Below are 22,177 nucleotides of genomic sequence, written 5' to 3' on the forward strand. Positions count from 1 at the left end.
GAACATTAGAAGTAAATGGTTACTTTCCCCTAAGTTTTTCTTGCCCAAAAAAGAAGCCTAGTTGTTCCTCACTGTAGCTGTGTCTCGAAGGCTTTCCTTAATGAGCCATCTCCTGTCCAGTATGGAAAGAAAAACAAAAGAGTTCGAGACTTTCCTTTGTCTCCATGAGATTTTAATCTGTTTCATTCATTCCTAATCATCTTGAAGGATTATAAAAGCAAAACCTGTTAAATCGTGGTTCTTACTTCTTTCTCTCCCAAACACCATGGTTTTCTTTTATCGTGTTGCATTTCTTTATCCCTGAATCAGCTGCCTTTTTATTTTTTTCCCTGTCACAAAAGTCGGGCAGGGAGGGGGTGAGGGGAGCTGCTGCCTTTGATTCGCTAGGCACACAAGTGTTCCTTGGCCTTTCATACCCAGGAGTGGATGCGGCTCTTCAACAAATTGGACCTACTTGTTTGCTGGCCTAGGCCATCTTGTTATCCAGCCAGCTGTGTTTTGATCTTGGAGGGCCATTTGAAGATTAAATTGAGACATCTTTTGTTACTATTAAGTGCAGTAATTAAATCAGCTCAGTGTTATTTAAGTGTGGAAAATGTCGCTTTGCTGGCCCATGGGTGTCTGAAGTTGCCATTAGACAGCTGTGTTGCTTCCAGTGCTAATGATGAAGAGGTAGGAGAAAAGAGCCAAGTGCTCTCTAAATAATTTTCAACTCTTTCTGGGTTCTGCTGGATCCCCTCCCCACCTCTTTGTGTGACGTTTCTCCCCCATCTCTCCTCAATTCATGAAGAAAGAGGTTTTTGAGAGTCAACTTGAGCTTTTTCCTGTGGAGGGCTGGCAGAGAGTGCCCAGTCCTGAGCAGAGGAGTGGCATGATGTGGATGAAATGTTCTCCGATAGGCAGCTGCTGCTGCCCCATCTCTGAGTTTGCAAGTTGTTGGCTCTGTGACCAACAAAGGAGGCTGACCTAGCAGGATGGATGCAATAAATGAGCAAAGTTGACTGCTTACCCCCCTTCCTCTGTGGGGGGGAGTCTGCCAGTCAAGTCAAGCACAGGCAAGTGCATTTGTTCCCATGAGGGTCATTGTAATACAATTTGCTGGTGAAGACTGGCCTGGCTGTGAAGTGGTGGCACCTGGGAGAGGTGAACTCTGGCTGAGGCCAGGGCTGGTATCATTCAGAGGTCACCTGGGGCTCACTGGGGTGAGCCAGTTGCCCTTCCTTGTCCCCCTTTGCCTGCTGCTTGCTGAGCAGAGTGCTTTGAGAGAAGTGGCTGGAAGTGATGATTGGCAGCAGGGAGCAGGGCAGACAGACCCGGGAAGAGGAAGCGAGATCCTCAGTGGGAGAGGAAGTTCTTGGGAGGTCGCGTTCGTTTTAATGCTGGGTTAAGTTGTGCAGCAGTATTGGTTCATTGCTACTGGCAGCACTGATCACTTGAGCGTTGCCTTACCCTTCCCGCTGTGCCCTTTAGAACCCTGTCTCACCTCCCATTCGCAGCTGAACGTAACTGCTTGCTGCTCCTGTGGCTCCCGCAGTGACATTGGGCAGCTCTCAGTGCTGGGCAGGGGGCAGCAGGCAGGGTCACCCACACCCGTCCCGGTTCCGTGCTGTGCTCCCTCCCCAGGACCGCACTCCAGCCTTCCTTCGGAGCTCCCCGCTAGCCCGTCCTCCCGGATGCTCCCGGCTCTCCGCTCCCATCCCCAGTAATTGCCCGGCAACATCTATTTGCATTGCTTTGTACGCTGCTGCCTTTTATGGAGGGGGAAGTGTATTTGCACTTCGCGAGTGTTTTCGAGCTGTGGCAAGGGCAGAAGTATGGCAGATGGGTGGGGATGAGAGAATCAGGAGCATGATGAATCTGTTTTTCTTACCTTGTTTAAAATTGCCTGTTAAAATTCAGCAGCTGCACCTCCGATCAGCCTAATGGTGTCTGCCATGTTGCGAATACACAGTCATTAGTTGGTCCAATTCATGCATGCTGAGGTAGGAGGGTGATGTGAATGCAAAGGAGCTGGAGAGAATGGGAGCTGGGGGGGCAGAGGAAGGAGGGGGAGAAGCTTGGTAATACAGTGACAATGAAACATACGGTAGTCACACTGGAAAACTTTCTCCTTCATTAGCAGGGATCTGTTGAGTTTCTGCTCACATTAGGGTAATTAACACAAGTACAGATTGTTGAACATCTGTGCAGTTTAACTATATGGCCGGTTCCCAGGCTTTAAACAGGGCTGTGAGGAGCCAAATGCAAAGCAGTATGAAAAGCCCACACACTATTCATTTTACTGAAATTAGCATTTCTGGATGAAAGCTGATGTTGCACGTCGGCTATAAATTTTCTCTGGTCTGTTGCCAGGTTGGCTAATGATCTGAGGTTAGTGTTTGTTAAAAAAATTTTAAAATTTGTTACTTTTAATATTCTGGAGGGGAAGTTTCTCTCTCGCTCTTCTTTTCCTAAAAGGCAAAACAAAAAGCAAGCAAAACAAAGCATATGGGTATATTATATCTAATGTGCTTCTAATCTTTTTTCCAGTGCAAGCCCAGGGAGGAATTGCTGGTTCAGCCTCCATCAGGGGCTGTTGGCTTGGTGGAACCACCAAGGCTTTTCAGTATTTCTGACCGAACTGGGGTTTTAATTTTCTAGCCTTGTAAATGCCTGGGAGGCTCTGCCGAGGGTGTGCTGTGTAAATAGAATGCAGAGTTCTGTCTGCAGGACGGTGACTACACAGATATTGCTCCTCCACACATCACCATCCCTGAACTCTGGCTGTGTGCACGGGGCTGCCACTACAGAGGTGGAGCTGTATTTATGGAGAGCCTCCTGTGCTGGTTGTCCCAGGGGAGTGCTGTGTTGCTGTAGCATCTTGAAGCTTCCTCCTTGCTCCTTTTCACCTTTCCAGCTGAGAGCACCTGGGCCAGGAGGCTTCACAGGCTCTTGACTGTCACCTCAGCAACGAGTTCTCCACAGAGGGCCCCCCAGGCCACCATTGCCTCTTACACCTTGGTCCCTCAGAGCCAGTGCTCGCTGGCCAGGGTTTGTTCATTCTTTTTGCCTTTGTGGAAAGGCACAGGCTGATTTTTCTTTAAGTGGATGAGTTGTGAAGCCTCCTTTATGTGGGTTCCCTGACACTCATCAGTCATGGTCGTGTTTCTGATATTGGATTTTAAACATCTTTTCACTTTGCACCTAGATGTTTTCATACGTGACCATCCACAATTTTCTCTTCTTGATATGATTCCTCTTGTGACTTTTTTCTAACCATCTTTTGGTGTGGTGCAGTTGTGGATTGACTTGGATGTTCTGGCTGTACTTACACTTAAGCCTTGCAGCAATATTTTTTTCACAAGTGAAATTGTGGTGGGGGTTTTCCCCAAATGTTCTCCACAAGTGGAATGAAGTGTTCAAGGCCGGGCTGGATGGGGCTTTGAACAACCTGGTCTGGTGGGAGCTGTCCCTGCCCATGGAACTAGATAAGCTTTAAAGTCCCTTCCAACCCAAACCATTCTGTGATTCTATGAGTTGCTGAGAGGCAGAGAGCCCTGATAGCTGGGACAACAATTAGTGCACCATGTGTGTCAGGAAATTTTGTTTTAATGGAGAAGACTTTCATGTGTGAAGATAAAAAGCCTACCAATGTGCATGAAAAGAATAATCCTCATTAGCACAATTTTGTCCCTGCTGTTTTCACTAAGTAAAAAAATTTTGTTCGTGGTGGAGGTTTTTTAATGTAATCCCTGTGGGCTGATGTGAACAGAGCTGACCTTTGAAACCCTATTTAAATTTTAAAAGGGTTGTATATTTTTTTTGTTTAATTGGGAAAGGAAGAGGCTTGGTGTCTTGGAGGAAATACAATTCTTGCCAAGAGTGAGTGATTTGATCCTTTAGTTCACCCTCAGCTCCTGCTCTGTAATGGCCCAGAATTTAGCTTGGCATCACTTGAAGTTGTTGGTGAAATTGTTGCTGTTGCACTCACCAGCTCCTCAACAGTCTGCTGACAAACATCAGAGCTGTCAGAGCTTCATATTCTTTGGGATCAAAAGACCTTCTGGGACCAAAATGCAGTCTCCAGATTCAGTCCTGCCGACGCCTGGGCCTCAGGGGCACCATCCCCATCCCTGTCAGACAGCCCTGTGGATGCACTCTGGTTTGGCACGGACAGACCTCCTCCTGGGGTGAAGGTGTCTCCACGAGACAGACTTGCTGAATTGTATGAAACTGTGCAAGTTCAGTTAAATATGTGGTTTATTTTTGAAGCACTAATTTAATTAATCTAGTCCAAAAGGAAATTTGGGCTGGCCTACTTACTCTTGTAACAGTTTTGCAGATAATTATTTGTGTGTGTGTGTGTGTGCGCCCACGAGCTTAGTTAGGAAAAGAAATGTTTCTCTCCATTAGACTTGTACCCTCTCCATAAAGGATGTCAGAAGGTGGCATGTTGTTTGGTAACAAGGGACACATTTAGCTCAGAGAGCATCTGTTGCAAGAAGCTGATAGAGGGCATTGGCCCTTTCAAAGCAGGGTATGCAGTGAATTGAACATTGAGATCTCCTCTGGGATGGTCTTGCCAAAAGGGTCCTGACTCCTTGGTTAAGAAGTACTTGTGTTCAGACTTATCCAGGTTAACATCTGTGCTCCCTAGATTTCTCTGCTTGAATTTTATTTGATCTCATTCAAGGAACACACAGCCCTGTGCAAGAGAGTCATACTCAGGAAAAAAACCCACAACAGTATTCCTGGTAAAAAAAACAGACAAACCTGGATTATTTTCTCTACTAGGCAAACCAAAGTCACCTCCTGGGGTATGTGGAACTGACCATGAAATGAAAGGGCTGCTATATCTGCAGATACACTGCCAAAACTTTCCTTTATTAATGCCCTGCTCTGCCTCAGCCTGCTTCTTAAGAATATTTCACACAGACTGGACTTAAAATGCTTATTCTGTTCCCGAGGAGCAGAAAATGGCAATGCATCCTGAGAAGTGGTTTCAGGATTTTGGAAGATAGCAAAACTGTAGCTGGTGAAAGGAGCTGTCAGCCTTCAGTGATGTGGCTGTACAGAGAATGTACTTGCAGTGATTTTTCTGGCAGAGTTTTCCAGTGTGTACACTGTGTATCTCTCCCTGGCTGGGAGGCTGTAGGGCATGCACTGAGAAACTTGGGGACGTCATTTTGAAGGATTCCCAAAGTTTCCTTGGAGTTTTCACTTCATCCATCACTTGGCCAACTGCAAAGCAGCAAGTTCTCTCGTTCTCCTGCTTTGAGCAGGTAGATGTATTTAAATAAATACCTAAAATAAGGTTGGAGAACTTGAGACTGTTGTTTGGGTGGGCTGCATATCCTCAGCCACCTCTCAGACCTTTATCAAACCCCAAACTGAGTGTGTCTTGCTAACTCTGCAGTTGTGTGGTTGGAATTATCTCCATTTTGTCGATGGGAACACTGAGGCAGATTGGAAATTACTTGCCCTAGGCCTTCTAATGCTGACAATAGACCACACAGTCCCTCAGCCTCTTTCTGTGCCAAAACCATTCTCTTGTGTCTGCATATGGAAAAAACAGAGTAGATGGAGCGGAGAGTGGTATTTGTTGTGATAACAATGTGTGTTGGGTCCCAGAAGGCCATCGGACAGTGATGGATACATCGCTGGGAAATTAAAATCACCGAGAGAGGCACAGAAGGAAAGGCTGGGGTGGTGGTTGCCAGGCATGTAGGTGGACAGGGGAGCAGGCAGGGAGGTGCAGCGTTAGTGGGTCCAGCAGCCCCTGCGCCAGCAGCCCATTTGCATTCCCCTGTCAGGGAGCTGGAAGCTGCCATGGAGCAGTTTATACTCCAGCCTGTGCTGGCCTTGAATTATGCATGACCAATTTATCATGCCCCCAGCTGAAAAACTAATTGTGTCCCTGGGATATATTTACTAGAAATTGTAGTTTGCTGTGCTGGGGTCCCCGGAGTGTCCAGCAGAGCAAACGACTGGGAAGTTGGAGTGTGTTCAGAACAGGACTCCTGGCTCCACTGGAGCCCCTGTGCTGTTGATAGATTTTTCCCTTTGATTGCCTTTCCGAGGGTTTTCCCCCTCCTTCCTATTTTTCTTACACTGCATTACACTTAATCGGGCTGCAGGAGTCCTTCCAGTAGTCTCCAGTATTAAAAATCACACAATGTGCCTGAAAAAAGGCAGTTTATTTAGGAAATGCCAACCAGGTTGGGGGGAAAGGGGCTTGTTTTTTCTCTGTGTGGTTTTTCTTTCTTTTTTTTTATAAGCACAGTGTGGCTTCATGTAATGTCTCCAATTACCGTGAACCTCACCTCCCTCTCCAGGTCTAGAGTGATGAGGTTCCCTAATTACTGTCATTTGAGCAAGAGGTTGAGGAGGAGAGGATTTCTTTTCCTCATACAGGGCTTGTGGGGTGGGCTGAAGCTTGCAGATGGTGTTACCACCACGTCTGTGTAAGGAACATGGCATGCTCCAAACAGAGTTTCTCAGTGATGAAATGAAAACTGTCAAACCTGTATCTAGCTGTAAACCCTCTCATAAGATAGAGCTAAGCCATAAAGATCATCAGTGGGGGCGAGGTTTGAAAGGGAAGGAGGTAATTCACTGATAAATTAATCACCAAGTTCAGTCTGTCCTCCCCCACTTGTCACGGAAGGAGGATGTCAAGGAGTTAATCACAATAAAGGAGTCAACAGTAACACGACTCAGAGGCAGAGGAGCCCTCTGGAATCTCTTGTTCCCTTTCTGTTCCCCTCCATGTCTGATCTCATCCAGCTCCGCCTGATGCCGTTTGCAGCGAGGAGCCACATCTCCAGGGTCACCAGGAGCCGTGCCAGCTCTGTCTGCATGGCTTCACTGCTGGCAGCACAGGCAGGGAAATGGGAAGGCCTGCTCTTCTGGGAGCCTGGGAGACCACGGGCCAGGCCTTAGGAGAAAGGGATTGCTCCTCCTCCACCCTGGGCAGGAGCCTTTCTCGTGGCCGTGCCGAAACGGGCTGTGTGCTCCATGGTCAGGCTGTGCTCCCCCACTGCACTGATGGGATTCAGTGCATGTCCTCCTGGGAGCTGAGCTGTAGGGAGTGAATTGGGCTGGAGGAAAGGTGCTGGCAGAGGTGCTTTCTTAAATAAATTTAAGATCTAGGAAGCAGCTTGTGCAAACACTTGTTTTCAAGCAAGCGTGTTGCATGGGAAGTTGAAAGAAGTGAAAGTGGTTTTGTGTACTTTCTAAATGTCACAGATTTGGATCAGCTTTTAAACATTGAAAAGCTCCCTACAGCTTGCCTCTTTGTAGTTCCCCAAATTTATATTCATCATCCATTCCCCAGAAAGAGCTGGTGAAAAGATTTTGTTCAGGTGACTACACGTCTTGCTGCAGAAAAAGTAGAGCAGATCTGCTGTGTGATGAAACCATGCTCCTCTTTGCTGAAATATGTGATACAACCAGCATAAAAGTGGATCTGAAGCTTCTGAAATCATTTCAGAGGGAAGGCATAAACAGGTTTTTCCCTGAATGCAGCCAACCAGAGCAAAACCAAGACTAGGGAGTTCAAGGTTGGCATGGACTGCCAAAGCAGGACTACCCTTTATCCCCTCAAACCCTGGTGAATGGGAAATAGTCGTGAGTCTGGAGAGAATGTCCTTGCAGATCCAACACAGTGAGGTTGCTTTGCTCCTGTGACGCTGTTGAATCTGCTGATTTCCAGGGAAGAGTGGGCTGCTCGTGGAGCTCAGGGGTTCAACGGGTCCGTGCAGAGACAAAGGAAATTCTTAAGCTGAGCTGTACAGCATATGTTACAGTCCATTTTTCTGGAGGATGTCGTAGCACTTAAGGAATTACTGTGCTTTTTGAACAGCGGGGAGAACACAAGGCAGACAGACTGGAAGATAGGATGGAGACCACTTTAATGTAGCAGCATTGGAAAGAGCAGGGTAGGAGACAATGCGAATGGCAGCATCTTTTGTTATTTTTTTTTAGCTGCAGCAACTGAGTGTCTGAATGCTTTTGCCCTTTCATCATTCAGAACAAAACACATTAGCGAGTCCAGGTTATGCTCCTTTTGCTGGTGGTTCTTATTAGCTTGTTAATGATCTTGCTAAGGTTTTAAGTGCCTACAAATGTGAGTTCAGGGATAACTCGAGTTCAGGGCAGCCGTCCTTGGCAGGGTGTCCTGATTTCTCCTATGAAAATCTTCCATGTTTTGTTCTCTTCCAGCCCCTGTTAACTTGTCATTATAAACTGAGGAAAAAAACCACTGGCACTATGTTGCCTTATGGATATTGCTCTTCCCTGAACCTGCCTTCAGTGCTCTTTCCAAGGGAGCTTGTCTGTCTGGCAGTTGACAGCTTCTGGATGGCTCTGGTGGTTTTTCTTCCTCTGTTTTATTATTCAAGCACTTTTGGCTTTGCTGCTTTTTGTCAGTGCATTCCTGTGCTGTGCTCAAGTTGCCTGAGCTGTTTGTTTTTCTCCCGTTTGCTTTGCTGCTGCTGTGGGGATGAGAAGCTGCAGCTCTGCAGGGTGCAGAGTAACCCACAAACAACCCACAAACAAGCCACAGTGGCAGCCCAGAAGATGCAGAAAGGTGGTGAAATTGGGGTAAAATAGAAGTCAGTGACTGTTTTATAAGAGGCTACATGACTGACCCTTCCTTCACTCTCTTAGGTTTTTCTCACCCAAAGCTCCTGTCCTCCATCCATTTCTTCCTCTTTCCCTCCTGTAGCTGGGGTCCACTACAGTGTCAGTTTTCATTTGCTCCTGTGCCTCAGGTTATGTAAATAGAGAAAAACAAGTTTCAATCAGCAAAGAGAGATGGGGTTTACGTGTGATTTTAAGAAGGGGATTTTTTTTTTTATTCATGCTGAAGTGTTGAGGGGAATTACGCTAACACCAGCTACAGCTTAAACACAGTACTTGCTACAGCAGTTTCAGAGTGGTGTGAACGTAGTCAGCTAAAACACTGTTCTGGCTGGGGAGTTTCTGAGGGGCCTGGATTGAACCCCGTGTCCTGAGCACAAGGTATTTTCGAGTGTCAACATGTCTCTCCCATCAGGAATGAGAGCTAACAGAAATAGATGGGGGAAAGAGGGCAACGCATTTTTCTAATGGTAAAACCATGGAAGCATCTCCAGAGATGCTTCATCCACAGCGCCACATCCACATCCCTGGCTTAGGGAGCTGTGGAGGAATTCTGAGGGGGAGCTGGGGAGGGGGGGGGAGCGGGAGAATAAACCTTTGCCGCTCTAAGAAATCCTGAAAATGTCCATCAGAAACGCAGCGAGGATTCGGAGGCTTGCTGGAAGCGTTCCAGTATCGGAGTCTTTGTCTCCATCCATCACAGGCACTGCAATCTTTGTGCCCCCAGCTTCAAACAAGGGCTTCACGCTGTCCTTGCAATCTGCCTTTATGCAGCGGAGTGTGGAGGCTTCTAATTACGAGGCCGAGCGGCGCGGCGGGTGGGGAGCCGTGCTGCGCCCCACAGCCGCTACCTGATTATCCGTTGCTGAGGTCGTTAGAAGGGTTACTCCTGAGTTTAAGCCCGCTCCGCAAGACCCCTAATTATATGCTGCTCTGCAAGTTGCATTAAAAAGAAATTGTTGAAAAGACAAAGGACAGAATAACATTTCCTCCCTCGTCTTCCCCTCTCCCCCCCCCCCGCAGCACACACAGACACACTCCCCCACCTCTCCCCGCTGGGCCCAGAGCTACTTCTCACGCTTGAGTTGGTGCAAGCTCTGATAAAGCCATTGAAAGATGCAGCGGGGAGACAGAGCGCTCCCAGGGACAGAGGGAAGCAGAAGAGGAAGCCGAAGTAAAATGACCCCCTCCCAGGTAGATACAGCCAGGCGCTGCTTGCTGAAGGAGTTGTCCCACAGAGCAGAATTAGAGAAGAGATTAACCGTCCTTTATTGTTTTGTTTCACTTCCTAGGGAGCAGTGTAATGTGGTTTCTTCCATCGTGAAAAACCTGCTTCATCTGGAGCTCCGGGAAGCCTGAATCACTATAGATAAGACATTCAAAGTGCAGTATCCCTTGCACATGCTGCCAGTTCTCATTTTAATCTCCCCAGACATCAAAAAAATTAAAATGTAAAATTCTAAGCTATGCAGCTGAGTGACGTGAAGGCTGCATTCGCTGCAGTGCAGTTTCCAAATCTGGGACATGCACACATGTGTCCATCCCTGTCAGAGATAACGGGGTTTATGTGTGCTTTCCACGAGCCCATGAAGTGTACCACTAGCAGAGATAGGGAATTGAATGGGTTCTTCATTACCACACGTCTGGACTACTAATGAAACTGAACCCAGGTTGATAACAGGAGCACTAAATATTTCCAGCACTTCTTGGTGCGATGGCAACATTTTCAATTTGCGGTGGAGATTATTACAGGGGTATCTGCAGCACCAAGGGCAGCGGTTTTTTCAAGACTGCTATTTCAAGGGTGGATGTTTTTATTACTCTTTGCATTCCAGTAGTACCTGAAAGCCTGAGTGACAGACCAGGGCTTCACCACACTGGGTGCTGCACAAACATGGAGGGGAAAAAAGGATTCTGTGCTGCAGATAGGGTTTTTTTGAGATGTGGCTATGGAGTTTTTTTATTGCTTTTGTAGCTGTAGAGAAACTCGTATTTGAACAGAAATTTCAAAGTCAAAATGTCAAGGTTTGAGTCACCTCTGCGCTGGAGTACCTTGCCAACCTTGTCATGTTATGCTCTGCTGTAATCTGGGAGCTTTAAACCTTGCTCAGTCTCTTGAACATCTCAGTTGCAGTGCTCTGTTGTATGCTTCTTATTTCTTACTAGTTTGCCTTCATTGTATTCTGATGTGTAGCACTGGATTTGCTGCCCACCCAAGGCACTGGCAGCACGGAAACTCCTGCTCCTCCTGTCTAATGTGATTTTCATGTTTTTCCCCTCCCATGTTTTCATGTATTCAGTTTGTGTAGTGAGGAGGGTACCTGCAGCAATCTTTGGGGCTCTGCTTAGTGTGGCTGAAGAGAGCAGTGATGCAGCCACACTGGCAGCACAACACATTATTCCTGTGCATTTGTTGTCATTCCCTCCAAAGCACTGGCTTGGGCACTGGGGGGGGAGTTGAATCTGCTTCTCTTTTGGTCACCCTGTGCTCACCCACGTTGGTCCCTCCAAAACAAGATCCCAAACCACTGATGGATCACTCTCTCCCCTTGTGTGTGTGTTTAATGTGAACTCATAAGCCTCTTTCTCTGGGTAAGGTGAAATAATCCCAGACCTTGAATCCAGTAGCCCCATTTTTTTCTGTGCATCAGCTTGGCGTACGCATTTGCTTTCTCATGTCCTGCTTTTCACTGCTGCTTCTTCAAAGATGTCTTAGGTGTGGTTACTGTGGGGCATCATTCCTGGCTACCTACCCGACAGCAGGTTGAAGATGACCCTTATCCCACTTACAGTTTTATATGACTTTCATATTTTGGCAAGATGGCACAACAAAGATATCAACTGCCTTAAAATCACTGTAGAGAGCAAAATCTTTGTTTCCAATGGTATTTGGAGATCTTCCAGTCATGCCTCATATTTTCATGGCATCTGTGGCCTAAGATAGTTCAAAATCTCTTTGATTTAAAAATGTCATCTTGCTTGAGCTGGGGCTGTGACCTTGTCTTGAGCCCAGGTGCAGGAGTGCTGGTACCCGTTCAGCAGTGCTGGTGCTTTCCTTGTGCCACACACCCTTCGGGTAGCGAGAGTCCCTCGTTGGCTCTTCGGGTTTTGTTCTGTGATACCTCCCTGCTTTAAAAGGTGCAAAGAGCCATCACGGTGTTTTCATGCATGGTTTGGCAGTTGCTTCAACCCCAAAGTCCCCAGAGTCTGCAAGTTGAGTCATTTTTCTGCTGGCACAGTTGTGCAAGAGGTTTTCCTCAGGAGACAGCGGACAGTCTTGAGGCTTTGGTTGTGCAGTGTTGAACAGTCTCGAGTGAGTGTCCTGCTCATTTTGTCAGTTTGAAATAAAAGAACTTGAAATCTGGAAGTGGTGAAGATAAAAGTGAATTTGGTTATAGCACTTTTCAAACCCCTGGACACAGGCAAGACAATGAAGCAGGAGCACGTTCAGCCCCAGCTCACCCAGCCGGTGTTTGACACCATAACCCATTTCACTGAGCTCATAAACATGGGCATGAGCCACTGCTGCTTTTGGGAGACAGCACTGGGACTTCCACTGGGATATCTGCCAAGGAGGGGTAGAAGGGACATGACACTGATGTCTCACTTGATCCAGGACATCTTTAATGTGATCGTTTTCCCTTTCTCAGAGTCAAAACTGTCTAAATTCTTGCCTCTTGTCTCAGAAACCTGGCTCTCTGGTTTGGAGGCTGACTAAATACCAACTCACACAAGCAGATATAGCTTAAAGACTTCTAAATTGGGAAAGGATGGCTTCGTGTTTGTTATCTGCTTGTCTTTCCATTGTGTGGAGATGTTTTTTGGGTTTCTAAACAAATAAGCACTGGGTGAGATCAGGTATACGTTTGTACTAGTGGAAGTGAACCAGGAGTGCTTTGATAGGGCTGCATTTATTTATTAATTACTTTACTGTTACAAAGAATAGATCTCCTGACTGTAGCCCAGGTAGATCTGAAATATCCACCACAAAACACTGCAGTAACAATGCAAAAGAAATATGCTTGGGTTTCCATGAGGTGATGATAAAACGTGTGCTGAGCTGAAGCAAGCCCTGGCCCTGCAGCTGGTGGTGATACGTGGTGACCTCCCGCTGCAGCTTCCCAAACAGTTGTGAATTTCTCTGTTTGCAAAACTCAAGGCAAATCTCTTCCACTCTTGTAAAGCTAAAGAAAACATTTATATTTGAAATAAGGGATGAGCAGGTGGAAGAAAGTGACTTCTTTAGTGCAGGCCCTGAGCTTTACTGAAAGAAAAAGAGTGAAGTCATAGGGGTCAGTGATCATGACTCAGAGTCGAAAGGTTATGGGTGAAAAAGAAGTGAAAAAAAGAAAAGGACTGTAACCAGCCCTGTATATGGAAGGTTTTCTTTGTTAACATTTCCTCAGTTGATCTCCCAGAAAGCTGGTGAGGACCAGTTCAGCAGAGGTTAAAACCCAACACCGCTGGTGCAAACGGAACAGTGTAAATCCCAGCCTCGCAAAGATGTTTGGAAAGCAGCAGAGCGGGTGGCTGGAAGATTAACTCTGCACGGGGACACTTTGGAGAGCCAGAGCCACAATAGCAGTTTCAGTGCCAGCTTTGTCCCCGCTGCCAGAAGGGACTTTGTCAGGGGAGTCCTTTGCCATGGCACTGCTCCCCCAGCTGCTGGAACAATTGCTCAAGACCACTGGCAGTCAGCATGATTAAAGCAGCCTTCAGGCAGCTTTCTTTTACACAGGCAGCTCTCCAGGTCCAGGGATTGGCTCGGCCTGGGAGGATGTAAAAGGAAGTTTGCCATATTGAACCCTTCCGCACTACATCTCTTCTTCATCTGCCTTTAAGGGTCAGGCCTGGCTCTGTGGTTATCTGTAGTCACCCCAGGTTGCAGTCCATGAAATGCTCCCAGTACCTCTGCGTATTGACTGATGTGGCAAGATAGATATTTTTTTTCTTTCTGCATAAAGGGGTCGTTTAATTGTATTAATTATCTCATTTATTGCCAGATGAACTGGGATTTTAGCTGTATGAATTAATAATACAAACCAGGAGCACCCTTAAAACTTAAACCCCTTTCCTTTCTCCCAAGCTGTGCAGCAGCTGTTAGATCACATTTGCAAACCATAAGTAATGTGACTGCTGATTTACCAGTTTTGTGTCAGGATAGAACTGCAGGAACCAAACAAGGCTGCTCACACTTCAGTTTTTTCCTTAGGCCAGGTACAGCCTTCTCTTTGTATTTTTACAAAGGAGAGCTAGGAGGTATGTTTACCAAAATGGATTTTTGTCCCAATGGGAATGGCCCTCTTTTGCTTCCCTGCTTTTTATATGTGTGTATGTAAATATATGTAAATGTATACAAGGGCTTGGATTTACCCTCTTCGTCTCCCCCTCCCATGTATAATGTATGTGTTAAACACGTAATCATTAATCAACTTTGTGGGGAGTGGAGACAAGAAGGGCTCTTTGATGATAGATGTATACTTGTGACTGTGCTTGTGTGCCTGTTTATTAGGCAGCACAGTGCTATCAAAAGAAACTCCAGGTCCCCAAGGATAAGAAACAGCGTAGGGAACAAATGAAGAGGAAAAAAAATCCAACCCCTCTTACTGTAAAACCCTCTGTCTTCTGCCATCTGTCTCCTTTTTTTGGAGTGAAATAAATTGGGGAGAGATCTTTGAATGAGGTGCTTATTTGTAATGCACAGAAACATTTATGTAGAGCAGAAGCAAAGTTGTGGTTAACGTACCCTCTGATGGCTGGGAGTGTTGGGGGCAGGATGACATTATTTCTTTTGTCTGTACATGCTGGAAGTGGTTTAGAGAAAAAAAGCCTTCGGGATATCGTGCACAAGCACAACTATTTCTAAGGTTTTAATATCATGTTTGATGTTATGGAAGGCACAAATTAAAGGTGGTCATTGCCCTGAAGTGTTCGTAATAAAGACAACAGAACACACAGTGGTTCTTTGTGCATACCCAGCTCAGAACACGCTTCAGGCTGCTCTGTGTTGCTGGAGGAGGACTTGGGGCTCTGGAATTACTTGTCTGGAGATTAAGGCAGAGGCATAGGGATCACCTTTGTTGAATTTCTCTTCCCGTGAGATACAGCAGTAAGTCTTGGGACCTGAAAGCTTGGATTGGACATAGAAAACCAGACATTTCCTTGGGAGATCAGTCAGGGAGCTCAGTCAGTCTGGTAGAGTTGTGCATATGGTCTTGCACAAAATTGTGTTGTCCAAAATAACAAAGTTGGAATAGACATGTTCGGGGGGAAGATTAAAAATCCAAAGTTTTTAAGTGTCTTAGATTATTTTTTGCTCCTCTTACTTAGCTTGTGCTCGCAGGTGCCTATTTTGAGAAATATCTAGTCAGATAGATATTTTAAATGAGCTTAAAAAGTGGCTTTGGCTCATTGGATATAGAACTGCTGCACCTTTTGCTTTGTGTTCTTGCAGAGCTAGGCAGGAGACCCCAAGGTCTGATTGGAACTGCTGAAGTGCATAGGAAACAGCAGTCCCAGCTCCATGAGCCATCTGCTCCAAGTCCAGCAATCAGTCACCAGCCAGGGTGCAGGGGAAGGGGCTGTGAGTCTATTAGTGGAGAGCAGCAGCAACAAGACCAGGAGGCAAACGGGAAAGAAAAATTCCATTTTCTGCAGTCTGCCCAATGTAGAGAAGCTGATGGATTGGCTGCAGCATGCCGGGGTTGTCAAGGTGTATCTGCTCTTGTTTTAGGAAAGGAAAAAAAAATTAAAATCCCAGGAAGGGTATACCCAGCAAAAGATATATATATTTCCTTTGGACTAACCTAGGCTGTGTTTACGATAAGACAGCAGCTTCATCCACTTTGGCTGTTTCTCTTTATTTTCTATTTATTTCCTCCTCTAATTTGCCAGAGTCAGCACTTCCAGATTGTTTTACAGATGAGCTGAAAGCCACAGAAATTCGGAGCCTCATCAGAATTCTCCTAAACCTGACTGTTCAGGTCTGTGGTTTTGGTCTTGGAGGCCTTTCCACCATTTTATTTTTCGCAGAAGGAACAAGCAAAGGCGTTGGTTTAGGAAAGTGCTTGGGCTGCAGTGAGATTAAGCACATCCATCCATGGTGCTGAGCATTTGATCAAGTGCTTTTCTGAATGCACTTCCTAGAAAATTGATGTCCCTTCCACTGCTCTCGCTCAGCTAATCGGGAGATGCTGAAGTCTGATCAGAGCCTTCTGTGCATTTTCAAGATAGTGTCTTTGGAGGATCTTTACACACATCCCTCTGCAGAGAGTACAAGGAGATTGTCACCAGGAAGGTGTTAGTCACTGTGTATTAACATGCAGGATTATTCTGCCTCTTTCTTCACTGTAAGCTTTTCATCTCCTTACTGAGCAGGCACAGTCACATCAGGGCTAAAGTCACAAAGGTTTCTTATAACACTACATTTGTGACTCCAAGAAATAAACGCCAGTGAAATGAGCTGGTAGCTGATGTGGGACTTTTGAAGAGAGGCAGGAAAAGGGCAGTGGCTTCAGCCCTTGCCACAAAGAGTCCAAAGGGAGAAGAGCCAGGACCAAGCCAGGGGAGCCCAGCACTCAGCTCCTGGAGGTGCAGCTGTCCAGAGGGGTGAATGACCTGACAGCTGAGTAGAATTGTTGATGCCTTGGGAAGTGAGCACATAGTTAGCCAAAGAGAGGTGAAGTACAGCTCTTCCAAAAGCATCTCCTGTGCAAAGCTGGTGGTTGAACACACACCAGTGGTGTTCCCCCTCCAGCTGGGCAGCTTTCCCCTGCCCAGAGACAGGGCCCTTGGGCAGGTCACGTGTGTGGCTGTGCTGGAAACTCCAGTTGGTGGCTGAGCATGGCAGGCATTGGCCAGTGACTCAGAAAACGTCCCCCCCAAGACATCACCACAAAGGGAGAGGAGCAAAGCCAGATCAGTGGTGCTCTGCACATTCACAGGTCCGTGAGCAAACACAGTAGAGACTTTTAGAACACAGAACCTCTGGCAGACATCTGCCATTCACCACGAGCAAACAGAACTTCATGGGCAAAATCCTATTGGTGTATATGGAAAATAAACCTGGTAATTGCCCTGCAATTATGCCTTATCATAACAACTGCTGTTAGATGGCCTGTCCTGCTGCAGTACACCACCTTCCCAGTACGAGTCACGCGTTTACACTTCAGCCTTCCATCCTTCTTGAGACGTGCCAGACTCCAAATGGAGCAGAACCATGTTTTTGTTGGAAATAGCTGGTTACTGATAGAAGCCAGTTACTGGGAGATGTTTCTTATAGTTTGTGCGTGAGGAAATGGCCTGTTTTTGTGGTCAGCAGTTGGCATGGTATGTATTTGACTGCTTTAATAGTTTTTGCAACCCCACCCAGATACTCACTGTAGTACAAAAGAAATAAATCTGGAATTGCTGCATGGGTGTAGCTGATCACATATTCACCCTATTAGCTTCAGCTGGCTTGTAGAGTTCCTGTACCCAGAACATTGGGAACACAGAGCTTTTTGAAATAAAACTAGCTGTTCCCTACGTCAGATCAGTTCACGTCTGTACAGATGGTTTCTCAACTGGAATTGCCAGTAACATCATTGGCAAAGGCTCTGAATGACATTTTTTGTTCATTTGGGTTTGGGGGGATTTTTTTTGTTTTGTCTCTCTGATTGCATTCATAAAGGAAAAATTGCAAAGAAAAGAGCCAAAGGAAAGTCAAGAGGCATTGTACAAGAAGGAAAAGATTGTAGCAGGGAGGCATAATGTGTTGGAAGTGAAAGACCGTTCCCGTCTATTGGGGATTTTCTCAAGAATGTGAATGTACACATCTACCAGAAGAATGGGAAAAGAAGGGCTGACACTTTGTGGGGTTCAGACAAAAGAATATAGATCCTTTTCCCTTCACATCAAGTGGTCCATGGAAATTAAATTGTCCTCTCAATGCAGGGGGGAGTTCCTGTCCAGAATGGATCACAGCATGGTGGTGACTGTAAAGAGGTTTTCTCTTCTACTACCTTGCTCCACGGGGCATTTGCTTGAAGAGCATAATTAGGATATGCATCTGGAAAAACACACTGCCAGGCACAGATACAGTAACACACTGGAACTCAAGTGTATTTTAGTCTACTGCAGACAGAAAAACTAAGATGAGCACTGTCTAAACTGACTTCCCATGAACTTTCTCTCACCATTTCTTCACATACTTTGGCCTGTGCACATACAAACCTCCTTCTGTAATGGAGAACGCTGGGCTAATTAAATGCCACGAAAGAAATTCGAAGTAAGAGGAAATTTGAAAAAGAGAATGAAGACCTGGCCAGTGAGGCCAGGAAAGCTTTTTGTGCTTTGGACAAGGGGGCACGAGGAGGCTGGGTAGCTCTGCTGGCCCAGGGTTTATGGTGTGGCTCTCGGTGCCACAGCTGGTTTCTCATAGCTGGGAGGTGGTGAAGGGAGTTTGTTGTTGGCCGAGTTCATCTCAGATTGGGGGGGGTGAGGTGGCGAGATGCAGGAACTGAGAGTCTTTTAGTAATTTCGGAGACAAGGATGAGAAGATTGTTTGTGAAAGCAACTGGAATGGGGCATGGAAAAATCCAGGAAGGCTCTTTTACCCACGGGTGAAACTCTCTCTTTGGTTTGGACTGTAGCCAGCGGCACAGAGTAACAGAAACTTTTGAATTCGTGCATCTGCTGCTTGGCCAGTCCTGGCTGGAGACTGTCAGGGCAAATGGAGCTGCCTGTTCTGGAACCATTTTAGCTGGAATCAGCTCCCAGAAGATGGTTGTTAATAACTCACATCCCACCAGCCCTCTCCTCCTTCACTCCACTCCCTAAAAACTGGGCTGAGAGACTGTGCAGGAATTTGGGTTGTCCCGGGTAGGCCAGGAGCAAGGTGACAAGCCCTGGCTGGGGTCATCTGCTAAAGCCATTGCCGTTCTGCAGAGCAGCCTCAGCTGGGAGCACGGCCGTGCCTGAATGTTGGGCTGACTCTCTGTCTGTTTTAATGCTTTAAACAGGGCTGTGCATTCAGCAGTTATTTGTATAAGCGTTCTCCAGGCGTTTGAAAAAGACTTCTGTTTTCCAGAAAAGAGGAGGAAAGAGGCCGGAAGGAACTACGTGGGGCAGAGTCGGGGCGAGCGATAGGGGAGCGGCCAAAACACAGGGGTTTGGCTGAGCCCGTGTGTGGGTGACTGTGGGCAGACACGGTGCTGCACGTAGGCTTACTAGGGCTCCCCCATACCTGGTATTAAATCAGGAAAAAGCCTTCCACCTTCTGTTGCTGGGAGTTATGCTTTTTAGAGCCGAGTTCGACAGTTGTTATTGCAATTTTGTGGTGCTCTTTTGATTTACAGCTGTTTTTACGACCATTGAGGCAGCCACAAATCGAGGAAATCTCATAAAACAGAGAGTAAACGTCTCCTTCACAACCCAGGCAGAGTTTTGGCATCCGTGCTTATTCCATAGAGCAGGATGTGTAAACAATATTGTGTCCCCTGAGTGGCTGATATCAGTACAGTTAAGTGGTAACAGCTTGAAAAATGCATTTCTCGTATATTAGCGGTAAAACTCGAAATGGGCCCCCAGGCTAAAGTAAATTGGTGACATTTTGCAGCAGAAAGGGAAAAAAAAAAAAAAAAAAAGGGCAAGGATTGGAAATGCAGAGCCCCAGCTTTGAAAGCTGTGGGACTGGAGCCAAAGTTGGATTTATCTGCATTATTGCAGTATGGAAATAAATGGATCCACCACACTTGTTGCAAAGCATATCTAATTGGAGAAGACAGATTATATGTTGGAAAATGGGGGACTGCCCCCTTCACCACCTTTTTATGCAGAAGATGAGGTCAGTTAATGCCATATTTAACCAAGGTGCAACAATGAGAGCTTCTTTCTTGACTTATTGTATAGCACAGGAGAAATGCTTGGTGACTCTTTCCTGTAAAAAGTAGGCGAGTGCACTTCACTGCCCTTGGACGAGTGAGGGATGGGAAACCAGATGCTTTGCAGATGTGAACCAGAGTCTTCCCTCCATATTTTTTCCTCCACAGCCTCTGTTTGTAGGGAAATTTATACGCTGTCCTGGTTCCCTTTTTTTAGGTGTTCCTAATCCCGTCTGATGGGTCTTTAAATCCTCGTGCACCCTGCAGTGAGCTTTCTGTTAGAGTGAGGGTGTCCGTGTGTGGGAACAGAGCTGTGGGGAGCAGCTAATCCAGCAGAGACATCCTTTCCCTAAAATGTAGAAACACAAGACCTGAGAGAGAGAGAGGGAGAAGGGTTGATGGGCAGACTCGATAATGAAGTTTAAAGAGTCAATCTGATAAACACCAGAGAGACAGCTTCTACAATTTCCCCGTGTTTTGGGATTACCGCATTCGTATTGTTTACTTGATGAATATTTGATGTTTCCTTCACATATAGAGTTGCTGTTATCTCATTGAGGTGACGGGAGGTATCATTGCCCTGCTTACCCATGGGTCTGCTGAACATCACACGTGGGGGTCCAGCCCAGCTCAGATTAATCTGGTGTCTGTTGGCAGGGAAGGGCTGTGAGAAGACCTTCCACAGCTGTTTGCTTCAGAGAGCCTGGCAGGGACTCCTCCAATAAAAAAGCTGTCATTCCTTTCCTGGAGTAATACACAGCATCTCCTTGCCCAATGCTAATTAACCTAATGGATACTGTTAAAACTGGGCATCTGCGAGGGTTGGTAGACCAATAATCCAGGTGGTTTGGGAAATAGTTTTCTCGTTGGATCAGGAGAGGGGGGGAGGGCAGATGATCATTCATTTTTGTTTGATTCTGTTTCCCGGTGCTGCCTGAAAAGAGCTGGCCTGGAGATGTTCAGTTAGGCTGTGTGAGTGCTCTATTTCTGCAGTTTCCATGGGCAAGATGGGAATGGCCCTTCCCCAGGATCACGCCCACACACGGCGCTGTTGGTGGTAAAGCTGCAGTGAATGACATTTTTATCCAGAGGTTATTTATTGAATTCTTTGCTGGTGTGTTAACAGAAAGCACTGGACAGGAGGTGGTTGCCGTGTTTGCTTACGAATGTCTTCGTGTTGGTAACATTTTTATTAAAGTTGTACCTTCTGGAGCCATGTTACTGCGTGGGAATCTCAGCTTACATACATAGTACACTTCAAAGGAAAAATCCAGCTGTGTGTCTTGGTCGCAAGGATTAAACTTGAAAACTTAAAATCAGAAGTGAACGTTGACAAATGCAGACAGATGCCTGATTTGGTTTCCTCTAAAGATGTATTAGATTTTAAATCTCTTCAGTGTGGGTCCCCATGGTCTTTATAATTATTTTGCATTGTCCTGACACAAGCACAAAGCTGGAGGGCTGCAGCAGGTACTGGCACTGAGGTACAGGAGAGCAGTGCCTGAACTATAGTCCAGTGGCAGGCAAATCCCCTAAATCACTGTGCTCTTACAGAGGCTGAAGTGCTTGGAGGGGGCAGGGACGGCACTGCTCCAGTGCAGCGCACACCACTGTAATATTCATCTTGTAATAAGAATGTCTCCTACACATAATTCTGGAGGGATTGAACATTTCCCAGTAAACCTCTTAGCAAGGCTGCTGAATTACAAAGAGGAGATACTTCTTAGGTGGTGAAGCTCTGCAGGAGCTGCTCCTGCCTGCCAATGCTCCCACACCCGGGCACATCCTAACGCTGCGTGGCAGATGCTGGTGGGCCAGAGGACCCATCCAAGAGCTCTCAGCCTCTTGGGATTTGCCTTCACATTCAGTATGAATGCATCCAGCACACTGCAACTCTGGGGGAAGCCAGGGATGTGTTTTGTGTCCAAACCAAGTAATTTTCTGCATAAAAGGGGAGCCCACTTCAGCAGCCCCATCCTCCTGGGCTGCACAGCTGTGCAAGGAGTGGACCTGGGAAAGAACGGTGCTTTTGTGCAGCACAGTTATGTGTTTAACATAATAAATGTTTATTGTCCTCTGGAGCAAAGGAGCAATAGGCTAAATTATAGCCCGGGGAGGGAAAGCTAGAATCATGAGGTATAGGCTGTTAATTATCTTCTTTTTTTTTTTTTTTTTTAGCTGTCATAATGTACTGGTGTTTTCTTGCAGCTCCCCCCTCCCCTACTCCATTACCTCCACCACCACTATCTCTAAAATATCTGCTTCCTGTACCACTGTGCCCTCCTCCTCTCTGGCCTCCTGCTCTTTCATTTGTAAGGCATCTCTGGCCTCCTGAGAGATTTGTGACTTCTCTCCCAGCAGCCGCTTACGGTGATAAAGGCCCTCAGACTGCCTCTCTCTGATTAATCAGCCCTCGTGCAGCCTCGATAGGGTGTTAATTTGTAAACTCAGTGGACAGGCAACCGTGATAAGCCTCCACAGCTGCTGTGTGTCTGCCTGGGGGATGGGCAGATAAGGCTCCAGCCCTGGGATGCCGCCAAGAAATATTTTGGAGCAGTGAATTAGAAACAACAACAACAAAAGAGCCTTCTGCACAGGCACTCCTCTGAGGTTGCTGTGGGTAAGACAGCAAGTTTCAATGGCAGTGGACAAGAGCTGCCTTCCTGATAAGCTCCCTGACCTCCCCAGGCCCA

The 22,177-nt window shown here is 46.5% G+C and overlaps 1 protein-coding gene across 13 annotated transcripts in view; it reads left to right on the plus strand.

Moving 5' to 3' along the window:
- Positions 1-22,177, plus strand: part of FBRSL1 (fibrosin like 1) — a 509,440-nt gene that overhangs the window by 422,387 nt on the left and 64,876 nt on the right. The gene's annotated exons all lie outside the window — the stretch shown is intronic.

The sequence above is a fragment of the Pipra filicauda genome, unplaced genomic scaffold (assembly GCF_003945595.2).
Source record: "Pipra filicauda isolate LSUMZ 115617 unplaced genomic scaffold, ASM394559v2 scaffold14_size4853619_pilon, whole genome shotgun sequence".
Taxonomy (NCBI): domain Eukaryota; kingdom Metazoa; phylum Chordata; class Aves; order Passeriformes; family Pipridae; genus Pipra; species Pipra filicauda.